Source organism: Diabrotica undecimpunctata, chromosome 1 (genome assembly GCF_040954645.1).
Source record: "Diabrotica undecimpunctata isolate CICGRU chromosome 1, icDiaUnde3, whole genome shotgun sequence".
NCBI lineage: Eukaryota > Metazoa > Arthropoda > Insecta > Coleoptera > Chrysomelidae > Diabrotica > Diabrotica undecimpunctata.
In genome coordinates this window covers 83007306-83024132 of record NC_092803.1, presented here as the reverse complement: position 1 = coordinate 83024132, position 16827 = coordinate 83007306, and the positions used below count along the sequence as shown (strand labels likewise).

Genomic DNA, 16827 nt, shown 5'->3' with positions numbered 1-16827 from the left:
ATTGTTGGTGATCGATAATCATGATTTTGGATTTGTTGTAGTTAACTAGTAGTGTAGTATCGTCTGCGAAACGCAAGTTAGATACCTTGGCACCGCCACGGTTTGGCACCGCCACGGTTTCCTGTCCCTCGCAACTACAAAAGACTCTGCCTAATATAAACTCTAAATATATGTTAGATAATAAGAGAGACAAAACGCATCCTTGGTGTACCCCTTTCTCTATTGTATTTCTTTGTATTGTATTGCTCGTGAAATTTGTTAAATATAAAATTGAAAGTATTTTTTTTTGTTTATAAATAACAAATATAAATTCATATTTAAATCAATTTTGTTCTCATTGTTTATCTTTTTCTCTTAATAAATTTGCATTTAATCGATCAATTTAATAATAATAAAACTTGTGACATTCCCTCTTGAGCTCAAAAGTTGATTTGTATGTGTAATATTTGGGAATATCGTGACATCATCAGGCCTTTACAGTTTTTTCACGATTTTCCTCCATCCTTCCCTGTTTTGGGCTAGTTGTTCGGCTTGATGTAACCCTTGGTTAATCAATATTATTGTCTGATCTACCCAACGGCTTGGAGATCTTCCCCTATGTCTCTTTCTACTTACTAGTCTCAACTCTACTCTCGACTATCAGTTTTTCCATCGTACCTAATTTTAATAAGGTTTGCAAATTAATCTGCTTCGCCAGAGATCCCGGAAGATACAAATTCAAACACAGAACATCCTGCAGATTGTCTCTGCTTATTTTCCACTTCAAGAGGTAGCTATCAAAAGTGCCGCGGTACTTTCCAGCAATAATATATCATTTTTCATTCTTACTACATTAAAAAATTATTACAAAATATTGTCTCTGTAAAGATATTATTATAAAATATAATAATATATGATATGATATGAAAATATGAGTTGATGCGGTTGGTTATACAAAAGAAAGTGGAAGGAAAAAGAGGACTGGGGAGAGTCCTGATTGAAAAATTCAAGGCAAGGTAGTGGAAAAACAACATAACATCTCTTGAAAACTGCTGCATATAGGGCAAAATTGGGCCGTAATAATCGCCAATCTCCTTAAAAGATGAAGCACACGAAAAATAAGAAAGATCTGACTCTTAACAAATTCTTTTAATTTACCTATACAATTGCGAGGCCCGCTCCCGAATGGCATATAACTACCAGGTACGATATTCTTCTTATTTTCGTCACTAAATCTCTCTGGATAAAATTTTTCGGGATCCGGAAACAGAAGAGGATCCATATGTATTCCAACAACGGGAATAGTCACCGAAGCTCCCTTTTCCAGTATAAAGGTGGACTCGCTTCGTTTGTACGACTCTATTTTTTAATCTTTTACGCATTTGCGCATTATAGCGTATCCTAGGGGATATCTAAAATTAAAAAAGATAATTAAAATATTGATTAAGGATTATAAGATATTTCGAATAGAGAAATATTAGAGAAATACCGACGATCTATATGTTAGCTACAAACCCAAGAAAATGCTCTATTCATCTAGTTTATTTGATCACATTCAGAGTACTTGACTTATATTATACTCATTGACTTATATTAACAAATTATGATCAAATTGTATAAGCACAGATTAACAGACCACAGATACAAAAGCTACCCGATGAGTGCAGAATTTGGTAACCTTGAAACCGTTGTTGTGCCGGTATTTGCACCAATACAATGTGTAACTTAGAAAGTAACTCATTTGGTCTATAATCGTTACTTTTACATCTGATTTGATATTTAATTTACCTACACTAAAAATTAAGACAAAAAAAACTTAACAAAACATTTAATAAAATTCTATGTTAAATGAAAAACTATAAAAAGTAGATTTGAAGTGAACAGGAAATAAATATAATAGGTAATTTGGTAATTCTAGGTATGTCCTTAACAAAACAAGAGAAAGTAAACTGGCTGTTAGAAAAGTGAAAATCGTTAAAAAATTTCTATGTAAGTTGAAAAAGTATAAACGTAGCTTTGATGTGAACAGGAAATAAATTTCCAAATTCCAAATTCAATTCCAATTCCGAATTCCAAATATGGCCTTAACAAAACAAGAGAAAGTAGTTAATATATTCATTTGGAATTTGGAAGTTCTAGGGAGAACCAAATTTGGAAAGTAGTAAAGGGGCTGTTAGAATAGTGACAATTTTTAAAGATTTATAATACATAATATATAGGTGGGCGGTGACTTAATTTTATAATCAAGTTAATCTTCCTAAATCAGAATTTTATTATTAACATAACTATTTCATTTTTAATACATTCTTGAATTAAAACAATTTTAGCTTTGAATATGTCATAACTGGTAGGTATTTAACATGAAATTTTAATTTACTTCAGTTTCTCAATGAGACACCTTTTAAGACGTTGGATTAACCCTGCACATGTGTCACTCGAAAAATGGCAAACAGCCTTAATGATGTTTACGTTATCCTTCATTAATAAATATATTAATTACTTTTTTAGTATAATATAAAGATAACAGTTATATTTTAGAATAAGCGTGCTGAAAAAATCGAGATCCTGTGAAAAATAGTTAACTGCATAAAATGCCACAAAGACAGCTTCACAACAATATCTTTAAACAAAGTTTTAGAAATTTCTAGTCTAGTGATTACTTTTGAAAGTACTAAGTTCTAACAAATCGAAAAAGGGTAAAGAAACGAATAACATTCACTAAAGTACAATTTAAATATTGTTGCTTAGGCAACAAAATAATACAGAAGATTCTTTCTGAAAAATAAAGAAATATTGAACAGTTTCCAATTGCAAGATTGACGATGCAAGATGGTTTCGATTTTTTTAAGTGCTGTAGGTCTCTATTGGTATATTTCTACGAATAAAAAAGTTTTAATCTGATAAATTGTTTCACAATGGTAATTACCTATAAATTGGAAATTACCTTACCATATTGGAAAGTTAAGACATGGATGGTCAAAAAGTATTTTTGACATCTCTTTAAACAAAATTTTAGAAATTCCACTTTTGCAAGAAAGTTGATTAAAATGGTTAACATAATATATCATTTCCAATTGGTAAATAAACGAAACATTCTTAATTTCAGCATCTTAAAAACTTTATTGCAAAGAAAGCAATCATGAATTTGTAAAGCTTTTTTGATTAAATATTTACATACGTAAGTAAATGCATTACAACACACTTTACAAATACACGCGTATTCAACCATTTTTAAAAATATAGCACAACTATTTAAATTTCACAATTAAAATAGAAAAAATTCCCAATTAGCAGACCATCAATTTACCACTACGCTATAAGCGCATATACTGCCTGAATTACAGTGTGGTTATTCAAGAACTGGTAAGAAGCTTGAGCTTGAGCAGTTTCGCATCTGTGTGTTATGTTAATCTGTGGTATAACTTATATTTATAATTCCGTCAACTAAAATAAAAACAGCAAATCCTGAAAATACTCCCCCAGTACCTTCTTAATACTTCAGAAATAACTTGGTCTAGATACTTCATCTTCAATATCTCTTCGTACGTCAATTTTCCGTCACATTGCTTGAAAACATCATCTACTTCTTTTTGAAGCCTTTGCTGAATATCTTGGTGGATCGCCAACTGATGTGACATTAAGGCGAGAGTAGTCGAATTGGTGTCCAAACTTCCTATTAAAAATACTACAGCTTGAGCTGTTATAATGTTATCTGTGATTTCCATTTGTCTGATAGATTTTCTGATAGTAGATTCTTGTACAACTGCATATCCACCGTCTTGGTCTAGTTTGTTGGTTTCAAATTTAAGCCTACCTACAAAAAGAAATAATCAGTAAAAAAACGAAAAACTAGTCTAGCTGAAATAACTTTAAAATTAAAAGTATTTCACTGTCTGTTATTTGTTCACTATTTATAGGAGGTTTCAAAATTATCGTTCAAATGATTTCCCCACTCTTCAAACAAACCAAACTTGCTTTTTAAATTTTTAATTAAAATATATATAATAGTAAAATAGCAAAGAAAATAAAATATTTTAATTATATTAGATGATTCCAAAAATATGTTAAAACGCGATGAAGAAAGTACTTTAACAGTTTATTGATTAAACAATAGTAGGCAATAAGAGACACCAAAAGCAATGGTGACTAAAATGACAAACAAGGAAATTGCTTAGCTTTAAAAAAAAAACATTTTTACATAAAACACATTTTTACATAAAACAAAAAGTAAAAATCGGGAGATTTCTACTTGTTCGAAACCAAAATTTAGACCCTTCTTAACCAAACTGCTTAAACCCACACCTTCTTAAGAAAAACCTAAAAGATTCTCCAAATAAAAAAGAGATAACATTCTTAAACAATTAAGTACTGTAATGTATCAGCCACATACCCAAGGAAAACAACCCCACCCCCAAACGCAATTGTTAATCAGTTAGCCGGTATGTACAAGTCAACATAGCAAGTAAATAAAAGAAACAAAATAAGGGGTAATTAGCCTAGAAAAGAATAATTAAAATTAATTAAATAACTTTTTCATATTCCAAATTAATAAAAGTAAATTCGACACAGTTTAACGTATACATTTCAAATTAAAAACAAAGAATAACAATTTGACCTAGTTTTGACATAAGCCTGAATGTTTAAAAAATTACGACACTTTAGACCTTGTTGGAAAATAATACAAGGTACGAATTGTTAAGCAGTGATAAGAATTGAGCTGAGTAAGAAGTTTAGATGGCGTGATCGACTTTAACACATGGAGTAGATGGCATAATCAGCGAAAACGTGGAAGCAAGGCTCCACTTCGGACTGTGGCGAAAGAATCTAGAGTACGAGTTGGCAGGACATAAAAACAAAAAGAAGTTGGTCAAGGGGCAGTAAGATTCTGGCGACCGAGCCAGGTAGTAGCGTTCGGGCAACCGAGCCAGAGAGTAGTGCTGGCGCGTCCGGTGCCAGTAGTACTTCGGCATTCGGGCAATCAGTGCGGGGCAGAGTGTCTCTCGGCAAGCGGTCAATTATCGTGATATCGTGTCCGACGGAAGGTAGAGAATCGAAAATACGAATTTTCGTCTCGCTCAGAACCGCAATAACGTGCAGTGAATTCCAGCGTTCATCCAGACTGTTCCTGCATTCCAGTTTGGGCTACAAGGCGTATTCGTTAGCTAGGGCCTAAGTACGCTAAGGTAATGAACAAATATATACTACCCTTTGAGAGAAACAATTATTAGTGGGTTGTCCGCCTTTTAAATTCCCTTAGTAAAATCTCTTCTCGTCTCCCTTCGCAAACATTAATAACCACTACTAGCTCCTTGTAAGTTTTGTGTAGTAGTTGTAAATTTACGATTTGTTAATTATATAGTAAGTTGAAAGTGGCTTGTTTTATTTTACCGTTAGATAGAGACAAGAAGGGAACACATTTTTGCTTTGTACATCTTCCTGGCTTCTAACGCAAGCCCATAGCCTCTGACTCTTTACAGGGCCTGCATCGGAGTATCCTTCAGCCCCTATCCTGTTTTTTTTCCTACACTCTTGTAAATCCGCGAGGGCGAATCACGACCTATTCGAACTAGTGGACCAGTATGCCTCAAATCCGCTCAGACAGCTAAATCTCCTTTAAACACAGGGGATATTTCAGTGGTGACAGTGCTAAGCCTCCCTTAGCCTCAACCCTCCTTTATTAAAGTGGTGACAGCGGTGACCACTATTTACCTACCCTCTTGTGCTCAGTTATTAGAAAGGCTCTTTTATTACAGTACTCTGTGTTCAGAAAATCGAAATTCCTTCGAAAAAATGTCTTTTGTTCATAAAACATTTTTGCTTAGATAAATCGATATGACGTGAAATGAAAATTTTAGGCACAGATTTAGGTAAGAATCTAAATTTTGAATTTGTATAAATAGAAATCTTCGGATTTTTAATTTTGTTTTATTCCTAGCATATGTCGCCGTGTGTGTCTTTAGAAAGTTATTTCATTATTACTTCCTTTGATGGAAAATATTTGATAGGGCTTCTTACCCAGTTGCTTTGATGAGTCCTACAAGAACAAAATACGTATAAGCGAATTGTAGAGGCACTATACGTAAAATCATATCTTAACCTGTCTTTCCTGTATATTTATTTACTTATATTTTAAGGATTAGAAGCCAGTTCATGAAAGGTTCTTGCTGAGATGAATCAATATGATGTCCAATGCAATTTTAGAATACACATGTCGGTCCATTCATCGTCTGCTTTCTTTTTAAATTGTAGAAGGCACAGATTTGCATGAGTCTAAATTTTGGTTTCGAACAAGTACAAATCTTCGGATTTTTACTTTAAGTTTTATTCTTAGATGTGGCCGTATGCGTCTTTAGAAAGTTATTTCACTATAACTTTCTTTAAAGGAAAATATTTGATTTCACTTTCAAGGCTTCTTATCCAGTGGCTCTGATGAATCCTGCAAGGACAAAATACGTATAAGCGATTTGTAGAGGCAGTATACGTGAAATAAAATCTTATCTGTCTTGTCTACATTTGTGCATATTTATAAACAAAGAAGATGTGGAACTATGTACAAATTACAAGGCCATAAAACTACTTAGTTTCATCGTGAAAACATAAGAAAAAGTTATTAATATACAAATACCTAAACAGTTCGAAATATCTGAAAATTAGGTTCTGGAACTGTTGTCTTGTGCCATGTTTACTTTAAATATTATGTGTATATGGGATTAAGCCACAATTGATTGTAATGATAATTACATTTTAAAAAATCTAATGATCATGAAAGAAACAGACATAAAAAGAGAAAAGTCAAATAAGCAGCTCTCACCCTATTTAATAAAGAAAAATCTATCAGCAGAATGTAACAGGCTTTGATAACTAATACAAAAAGAAGGAGTCAATAACAAGAACATACCAACAACGCGGAGTAATAGGAAGTTATGCGAAATTATAGGAGACATCTATCACCTATAATTTAGGCACAATACATATGCAACACATAATACACAAACGTAAAATCTACGTTACACAACCTACATTACACCATCACGACTACAATACACATTACATAAAATTATAGTACATAAAAAGACACAAACCGTCAAAATTTGATAATCCGAGGGTAAAAACAGCACCCTTAGATTTTTTTTCAACCATAAGCCTACAAAATAAATACGTCAAACACCAATTTTGAAAAAGATAACCCACTAACAACTTGTTTGTTATACATTTTCCCCTAATGCTGCATAATATCTAAAAATCAATTTGAATTTATGTAAGATAAATCAACAGAAGATGTCACTTTCATTATAATGCAGCTCATAGAAAAAAATGCTCATATAGTATTGTGTAACCTTATAAACATATTATGATAGAACGCTACGAAATGTTCTAAGATAACTCAAGCAGAAAGGAAATAAAGTTAATATATGAGGAATATGAGAGATATGTCATGGATTACTACTATATAAGTAATTAGTCTTACACATAACTAGTGTAAGAACCGGAGTGAGGGAGACTAAGTAAAAGTAGGACTGAATCAGGAATAATTCAGGTGCTTATTTCCTACTTATTCCCAGTAGCAGCGCCAACACAAACAAAAATCCTAGTCGAAAACATACCAAAAAAAGAATATCAGATAAGATTGCTGGGAATGAAATATTAAAAAACGATAACATCAAGGAAAGCTGGGAAAAACACACACTATCATATCAAAAAAGAAAACCCCATGTTTTAGAGGGGAAGTGAAGACAATGTAAAAAAAATACAAATACTTTAGTTAGGCAAATCAAAGGAAACACTGACAGAGTTTCTAAAAACAGATGGAACACAACTTCTACGGAACACAAAAAGCAATATGGAGAATGATCAGAGGACAAAGAAAATAAATGAATAAACTAATAAAAACAAAACACATTCCGTAGGAAACTTCGGCAGACTACTTTTGATCCCTATTTGCTAAAGTTGACGATAATGAACCACAAATAGCAAAGGTGACGACAAACGAAGAAATAAATATTGAGGAGGAAGAGGGAAAGAAAGTATTAAGCAAAAAAAAATAGAAAATCACCAGGTCAGGACAGAATTCCGTACGAACTCCTAAAGTACGGAGGACCAGATCTGATTAAACAACTATTAAAACCCATCCAAAAAATAATCAAAAAAACAGAATTAATCAAGAATGGAAATTAAGCATCCTTATATCTTTCTTCAAAAAAAGACGACAAATCGGACTCACAAAAGTACGGAGGAATTAATTTATTAAACGCAACACTAAAATTAACAACCAAAGTAATAACAAATAAATTTAATGCAATTATAACAGTAGCAGAAGAACAACAAGATTTTAGATCGGTAAGATCATGCGTAAAGAAGAAGAAGACAGAAAATTTAATATGTTAATTTTTCCAAAAAAAAAACAAAATGCATGGTTATACAGCAAATTTACTTAGATGTAAATTGGAGCTGGTAGGTCAGATCACAAGTGATGGAGTTTAAATATCTAGGCATCACATTATCTAGCTACGGAAAACTCGAAACAGACGTGGAAGATTAAGTGAACAGAGCAAACAGAGCCGCAGGTTGCCTAAATGAAACAATATGAAAAAATAAAAGTATCGGAAAAGAAATAAAAGGCAGAATTTACAAAACAGTTATCAGACCAATAACGACGTACGCGGCAGAAACACGACCCGATACAGAAAGGACAAAAAAAAAATGTTAGAAACAGCAGAGATGAAAGCACTTAGAAAAATTAATGGTAAAACACTATAGAACACAGATAGAAGTACATATATAAGACGTAGATGAAAGGTGGAGAACATCAAGGACTGGGTAAGAAATAAAAAAGTAGAATGGATCAATCTTATAAGACGGATGACAACAAAAATAGAGTAGTAAAGACGACAAGAGACGGTTCCATAATAGGAAGGCGATTAGTAGGAAGACCACTTAAGCGATGGAACGACAACTTACTGGAGGCACATTAAAAAACAGAGTCATTTCTACATAAAAAGAAGAAGAAGATCTAGAATTTAATTATGAAGTCACTAATACAAGTATGGGCTCAGTTATACGAATGCCCAGTTATACTAGCGTTAGCAATACTGCGTCAGCATCAGCCCAACCGGACAATTGGAAAATGGCAACGGCAACGTCGGCGTCATTGCCGTTGTATAATTTATTATATAATTTAATCTATGGCAGTGCCATTGTTCGGTTGGGCCACCAATCGTTTAACTGAGCCCTAAGATGATAACTTTGAATGTTAAAATGGTTCTGCAAACTAATAGTTTTAATTTTTTCTTATTTTTTTTTTCTTGTGTGGTGACTTCTTTTCTTATACCTTTACAGTTCTTTGCATATCTTTTCTTTTTCTATCTCTCATTTTTTATCCAAACATACACTTTTCAATTTTTCTTTCTATTATTACTAGTTGACCCGGCAAACGCTGTTTTGCCTTATAAATTATTTCTAGTTTCTAGATAAATTCTAGTGTAGACAAAAAGTTCCTTACTTATTATAAGTGTGTAAGTATGTGGTATATGCGTGAAATGGGCGAGGAGCGCTATGAACGATAAGGGAATATAAAAATAACAAACGCAAAACAATATTATTTTCAAGTTATTATAGTTTATTACTTAAAATTACATATCACATATTAATTACGATAGTAACCCTAACAAACGAAATCAATCTCTTAATGCTACAGCGTGAACAATATTTTTTGTTATCTCATCTTTAGCGAGCACAAACAAACTGGATGGTTTACCCACTCAAGAGCATGATACGTACAATTGCCCGTGTGAAAAACATGGTGTACTCAAATCTAAGCCACAAATAGACATCGTTTGGCCTTGGGATTTGTTGATTGTCATTGTAAATGCCAATCTAATCGGAAACGGAATTCGTTTGAATTGAATTGGCATATCTGTAAATATGATAGAAATCCGTGGTATTAATATATTTTCACCTTTGAACTTGCCATTTAAAATGCTGGCTTCGATAACGTTTTTTATCAATTTTCAAATGACTAATCGCGTAGCGTTGCACAGCCGTGGCGGGTTTAAATTACAAAGCAAGATAATTGGAGATCCAGCTTTCAATTGTAAATTATGCGGTGGCATGCCTGGTAAATCCAGTGAGTTCCAAAATTCTGTGGGAAAATTGACAGCTTCGCTGGCATCGCAAACTCTATCAATAGATTTGTATGATACCTAGTTCCCTGGCACCAACTGTTGTATCTTCAAATTTAAATTGTTGACGTCTGCATTTTTTGCTACTAAAATAGCTCTTTCTGCAAGCCACTCATGATTTATGTACTGTGTGTGTACATCAGGAAATATTTGTTCAATGAGAGTATCTTGCGAATCGGCGATTGTGCAGAAATCGGTCGGTAATTTTACGTATCCCGTTTCATCTGTAGCAACTTTTCCATCACCGATATCTAAGAGTTGTTTTGAGAATGTTTCAGCGGATGGATCTTGAAGCATTTGAACGCGCATATTTACTTTCAGCTGTACTTTTTCAACATTACGCCACAATGGAGATGATTTTAAGCAAGCGTTGATCTTATCAGCGTATGTTGAACGTGGAATGACGGGAAATGTTTGTCTGAAATCACCTGCCTGAAAGCACCAATAGAGTGCCGCCAAATAGTTTGTCGTTGTTTTTAATATCTTTCAATGTCCTGTTTAACGCCTCAATTGAATGTTTGTGTGCCATATTACATTCATCCCAGATGATAATTTTACAGTTTTAGCACGGTAGCCATGGACGATTGTTTTTTAATGTTACACACTGCGTCAGGGTTATTTTGAATATTTAGTGGCAGCTTAAATACTGAATGAGCTGTTCTGCCTCCATCCAATAAAGTTGCCGCAATGCCCGATGATGCAACGGCGAATGCGATGCCATTATTTGATCGTATTTCAGCAAGAATTAGTGAAATAAGAAATGTTTTGCAAGTTCCACCCGATACATCCAAAAAGAAGAACCCACCTTGTTCTGCTGAAACTGCGAGCAAAATGCGGTCATAAATGGTTCTTTGTTCGTCATTCATTAGTGGGATGGATAGGGGAAAACGTTATAATTATAATTACGGCCAGGATTATAGCGAAAATGTTAGTTTTATGAAAAAAAATTTGAAACAATAGTTTCAGTAGTAAAAAATTCAAATAATTATATAAAAAAAGTATACTTACAACACAAAAGCCGTTGTTGGTTGGAGCTCGTGACACGTGTTGAGTACTTTTAAGGTTATGTAAATCACTTGATTAAATAAAACTTCATTAACTGATCTAATCGTGCCGAATACACTTAAAAATAATAATTTTATTATTATGAATAAAATAGTAATAATTAATAGTTATTATGAAAGTTACACAGAAATAGAAAATTGATAATTGTGAACGTTACTGCTACACTTGATGCATAAACAATAATCATGGATGGCCGAAAACTGTGTAGGGAGTGAGAGAAGAGAGAAGTCTTGTGTGGGTGAAACATGAGACCGGCTTCAGTTTATGGTATAGTGTGGCATTTCACTCACCAGTAAAGGTGCGGCAAATTTGAAGAATCTAAGATTGGTAACACTAAGCATATATCAGGATTAAACTTTAATAATAAAAATAAATGTTTTTTTTCTTAAAAAACATTTTAGATTTTTAATCGAAGTACAGTTAAAAACACTATAATTGATCAGTTATCGAGCGAGATGAAAAATGATTAAATTACTAAAATAGCCATAAAAAATAGGGGTTGATGATACAAAAGTAAAAGTTTAGGGTTGTATGTATTTTTTATTGCAACATTATAAAAAAACAAAAATAAAAAATTTCGTCAAAAAATTAAAAAAAAAATTAAGGGTGAACAACCCTTATCACTTAGGGGTATGAAAAATAGATAGTAGCCGATTCTCAAACCTATTGAATGCGCATATAAAATTTGGTAAAGATCGGTAAAATCGTTTCGGAGGAGTACGGTAACTAACATTGTGACAGGGAAATTTTATATATTAGAAAAATAGGGGTTGATGATAAAAAAGTAAAAGTTTAGGGTTGTATGTATTTTTTAATGCAACATTATAAAAAAACAAAAATAAAAAATTTCGTCGAAAAATAAAAAAAAATTAAGGGTGAACAACCCTTATCACTTAGGGGTATGAAAAATAGATAGTAGCCGATTCTCAGACCTATTGAATGCGCATATAAATTTTGGTAAAGATCGGTAAAGCCGTATCGGAGGAGTACGGTAACTAACATTGTGACAGGGAAATTTTATATATTAGATTAATTTTTTGTGGATATTTTTACAAGATTTAAGGTCTCCGCCCCGCAAGTAAGACCTGTGCATATGTCAAAAGTTTCTTCGTTAAGCTGTTTGCAATATACTTATCATCACTCCTAAAATATACTTTTGAGAATAACATAAGCCACCGCCCATTCTAAAATTATTCTCCTGAGAATTGCATACCTTTTCTTGTCTCTAGTTATTCTTATTTGATGTATTAGATATTTGATGAGAAATTAAGAAATTTGATGTAAATTTTTGTACCAATTCTGTTTTTGTTCCGTTATTATGAATGTTGTCAGTAATGATCAAATTACATCGTCTTAGAAATTTACTATGGTCTAAATCCTAAAGAATCCGAAAATTTGCTTTTAAATATTCATCTAAAATTAACGTGAAATTTTATAAATTTTGAAAAAATAAAAAGATGACAGGGAAGAGTTTTTTTATTTTTACGAAGAAATCCCTGTATTGAGCTTCAATCCAATGAATGTGCTTTTGTTATTTTGGAAATATTATTAAAAAGAAACTTGACCGATTTGACTTCTCTCCAAAAACCAACTATGGTTTTGGTACAATAGATAGGTAGATAGCCTATCTGTAATCCACGCCTTTGAAATGGCGTTATAAAACATTGTATCCTACGTTTTAGAAATATTCGATAAAAACAGTTTACATCAATTTTTATATATCTAATAAATATTGCTAAAAGAAAAGAAGGTACAATACTAAAATGGTATAGTATTCTAAATCAAAAAAATCAAAAGAATATTTTTTGTTGATTAATAATTTAGGAACTTAGTGCAGGCTGAGACATCTACTCTACATCGCGCGATTTGTGCAGTAGATGACACAACATCGATCAAACTGAGGGAACCAGAAATGCGCATAAACCATCTTACTAAGGACGAAAAATGCGCACCTGGATGGGTCAACCTCTGCACGGGCGACATCCCAATGCGGTCAGTCAAGACCATGTCGACAATATAGCGTCGAACTATTGGCTGACATCAGGAAAGATGTTCCCTGAAACAGAAGGTTTACTACTGGCCATTCAGGATCAGGTTATACCAACCAAAAATTACCTGAAATATATAGTCAAAGACCCTCAGGTCCAAAATGACAAATGCCGTTATGGATGTCAAGCCCAGGAAACCATCAAACATCTTACCGGGAGTCGTCAGGCATTTGCTGCAACTGAATATAAATAACGGCACGACTCAGTAGGAAAGATCATTCATCAAGAGATAGCTATCAAACTGGGACTTCTTCAAACAAACCATCTTCCATATTATCAATACGTTCCTGAAAGTATACTGGAAAATGACAACTACAAGCTAATACTGGGACCGCACTGTGCTCACAGACCAAACAGTGGCACATAATAGACCAGATTTCATACTAGTTAATAAACTAAAGAGACAAACAACATTAATTAATGTGGCGATACCCAACAGCAATAATCTGCGTGTTAAACAGAACGAAAACATCGCCAAGTACAGGGATCTAGAAATTCAAATACGAAGACAGTGGAGAATGGAAAGTACCCAGACAATACCTATGGACCTCTCTACTGCTGGAGTCATTCCAAAGAACCTCCTAGAAAACATAAAAAAGCTAGGCCTGAATGAACATATCTACAAAACCATGCAGAAAGCTGTACTACTCTCAACGTTCAGATGTGTACGAAAATTTTTGGGAAATACTCCAGCATACCAAGTCACCTAGAGCTCGATAACACGGAAAGAGTCCCACCAGAGTCTTTTGATACCGTAGGTATATGGAATGAGTGAAATTTCCCCTTAGAGGGAGTGTGAGCCGTATGGCTAAATCTGATAATTATAATAATTATATTATGCGAATTTGTGATAATCTGGAAGAGCAGGATCACAGAAATGTAAGAGTTTACACTTTATTATCTACAGACGGTCCTTTAAGGAAGAGTATTTTAGAAGATATGGAACTTATAAGAAACCAGTACTAATGAATATAGAGGCGTCTATATTTGTTTATCAAAAGGAAGATCTCCAACACGATGGGAAGATTAAATGAAGATTGTTGAAAAAATCCCTACTTGAAGTCGTTTATCTGGTAGAGGATTACAGTTAATGGAAAAAGCAAGCTAACAATATTTAGAGCCTCCCTACCCATACCTTGACAAGGGCTTAAGGAATGAGGAGGAGGAGGATGTTTATTGGCGATACTTTACCAAAAAAAATTATACAAATAAACAAGTGTCAGGATATTTGTGTTTTATGTTGTTATTTTCAGGACTTTGGTTTGTTAATGCAATGTAATGGAAAACAGATATAGTCATAAAATATTACATAAAAACTTTCTTGTACCATAATATAATACTCTCTCTATCTAATATTATGTTATACATTTATATATAAAAATGCGTAAGTGTATACTACCATGTAAACAGAAATAAGAAGCAAACACGATGGTGGGACGATGAATTAAAAGCCCAAATAAAATATAAAAAACAGAAAAGGAAAATATACTTAAACAAGAAAACAGAAAATAGTTACGAAGAATATAAACGACAAAGAAAGGTGGTGAAAGAAATGGTACTGAAGAAGAAGAAGAAAGCCTGGGATGAGTTTGGAATGAAGATAGAGGAAGATAATCTGGGTAACCAAAAATTGCTTTACAAGGCACTAAAGACGCTAAGAAAAGGTAAAGAAACAACGATGAAATAGGTGAAACGTAAAGACGGCACACTGATTATCAGACCAAATGAGATTATGGAAAGATGGAGACAATACTTCAGCGAACTCCTAACACCAAGACAACCGAAAGGGGAAACTGTAATGATAGAAGTAGAAGGAGAACATGGACAAGAAAATGATATTCAAATAGAAGAAGTCAAAGAAGCATTAATAATACAAAGAGAGGTAAATCAGCTGGTCATGACAAAATCACTGCTGAAATGTTAAAGACAATGGGACCGAAAGGAGTTGAATTTTTAACCAAAATTATGAACATGGCTTGGAACCGATGTGCAGTCCCCGAAGATTGGAGAATTGGCATAATACTACCAATCTTTAAGAAAGAAGACCCAAGTTTTTGTGAAAATTATAGAGGAATTAATCTACTCAGTATCGTCTCCAAAATATATGAAAGCATCCCAGAAAAGAAATTAAGACACATCGTTGAACCACATCTGGATGAAGTACAAAGTGGGTTTAGGAAGGGACACAGTACGCAAGACCATATATTTACGTTGAAACAAATAATTGAGAAAGCTAGAATAAAGAACACAGAAATATATATGGCATTTCTAGATATTGAGAAAGCATTTGACAGAGTGTCCCAGGAAGCAGTTTGGAAAAGTCTGCAAAATAGAAATATTGACCATCAACTAACAGGTGCTATCAAAAGTCTGTATCAAAATAACAAGAGTTATGTACGTAAGGATAACTTGGAATCAGAGATGTTTGCAATAAACGAGGGTCTAAGACAAGGAGGTGTTATGAGCCCCACACTGTTCATATTGATTATTGACGACATAATTAAGGAAACAAAAGCAAGTATACACAAAGTACATATCGTATATAGTAAACCACGACCGGTTGGTATAGCTGAGTGTGCATTCGCAGATGATCTCATGTTATGCGCTTTCAACGAGAGGGACCTCCAGAAAAATATAGATAGATGGAATAATGAGCTGGCAATTAGAAACATGAAGATTAATGTTAAGAAAACCAAGGTGATGCTAATAGCGAAAACTAACCGAAATGTTAACATAGAAATTAACCAACAACTCATAGAATAAGTAGATGCATTCAAATACCTAGGGGTTACAATAGACAAAGAAGGTACCATGCAGAATGAAATAACAGAAACAATAAGTAGTGCTTCAAAAGTGTATCATAATCTTAGTAGAGCATTCATAGGTAAACCTGAAATCAGCAGAAGAACCAAAATGACAGTTTATAAGACAGTATTCCGACCAATCTTGATACATGGAAGCGAGAGCTGGGTTTTAACAAAGCAATTAAAAAGCAAGATACAAGCTATTGATATGAAATATCTAAGACTAGTCAAAGGAATAACACAACAAGACAAAATAAGAAATGAAGATGTTAGAGAAGAACTGGGCATAGAATCTCTACTACACGCTATTGAAACACAACAAATAAAATGGTTTGGTCATCAGTGCCAAATGAGCGACAACCGACCCGTTAAGCAAGTCTGGAAGGCTAAAGTGAAAAAGTTTAAAAACCAGAGGCAGACCACGGAAAACCTGGGATGACGAAGTAGGGCAGATTTTGAAAAGTAGGGGAATGGAATGATCAGAAGCTCAAAATAAGGCAAAAAACAAGAAAGAATGGACAAAATTCGTGCAGAGAATAGAATAAAAAAAATTCTATATTTTCATTGGATTTGAGATGTATTCTATATCTGTAACCTGTATTTGTATTTACCTCACACCTTAGGGTGGAGAGGTGTTCGATATATATATATATATATATATATATATATATATATATATATATATATATATATATATATATATATATATGCTGTCACTATTTTTCCGGGTTTGACTCCGCGTTGTAAAATGCT

At 33.3% G+C, this 16827-nt stretch overlaps 1 pseudogene; it reads right to left on the bottom strand.

Annotated features, from left to right (window-relative positions):
- The window catches only part of LOC140450866 (cytochrome P450 9e2-like), a 36333-nt pseudogene that overhangs the window by 2551 nt on the left and 16955 nt on the right, over positions 1 to 16827 (bottom strand).